The sequence below is a fragment of the Sus scrofa genome, chromosome 14 (genome assembly GCF_000003025.6).
Source record: "Sus scrofa isolate TJ Tabasco breed Duroc chromosome 14, Sscrofa11.1, whole genome shotgun sequence".
In the NCBI taxonomy this organism is placed as follows: Eukaryota; Metazoa; Chordata; class Mammalia; order Artiodactyla; family Suidae; genus Sus; species Sus scrofa.
In genome coordinates, this window is record NC_010456.5 from 110,635,826 (window position 1) to 110,636,726 (window position 901).

Consider the following 901-nt stretch of genomic DNA (forward strand, 5'->3'; position numbering starts at 1 on the left):
GGTACCGTCCAACCGCTGCAACTGGAGGAGACTCTCACCTTCACCTAGTAGGCGGGGGCGGGCCCACGGCCTCCAATGGTCGAGCCGTGTCGGGAGTTTGGCAAAGCTGTTAACCAATCGTGAGCTTCTGACAAAAAAGGCCAGGAGGGAGGGGATGCTATTAGCCAATCCAAGAAGAGAACCTTGTCAGAGGCCGGTAATGATGCAACCAATGCACTGTACGCCGGCCGAGATGGGGCGGGTCTATGGCTGATTGGCAGAGCGTCCTCCTATCACTGAGGCTGTTGTTCCTTGGCCCTACCGGTGCTGAAGGAAGGAGCCGAGCGGCAGTCGTACCGCGAGGCGGTTTCCTCGACCTTCAAGGGCCAAGAGATTAGCAGGCGGTGGCCCGCGGGAATTCCGGAGGACCGGCCTTCTGGTACCCACAGAACTGGTGTTCTAGCTGCCACGCCGCAGAGTGCGTACATTCCTGACCCATCCTGGCCTGGCTCAGGCTAGCAGCCAAATCCGGCGTCTGCACTCGGGACGGGAGTCCTCTGCCAATCGTGCCGTTCCGGAGCCCGCGCGGGCGACCTTGACCTTCTCTGCCTGAGAGAAATGTGGGTGGGCCACCTGCCTTGGTTTCAGACAGGAGGCAAGACATGACGAGAGGCAAAGCAAGGCAAGATAAGAGGAAGTGTCCAGGAGTTCCTTTCTGCCACTCTTCCAATTGCGGGCGTTTTCTCCCCTTCCTATCTGACAGGGCTTGATCCTCAAGGATCTTGAGAATATGGGCGCAGCCGCCCCCTCCAGCTTTTCTCCCACACAGGCACTCAACCAGATCTTGCTGCCATCAGCTGGCTGGTACCCAAAATCTTCTTTTAGTCTGCCTGTTCCTTCCCCAACCCCTCTCTCCACCTAT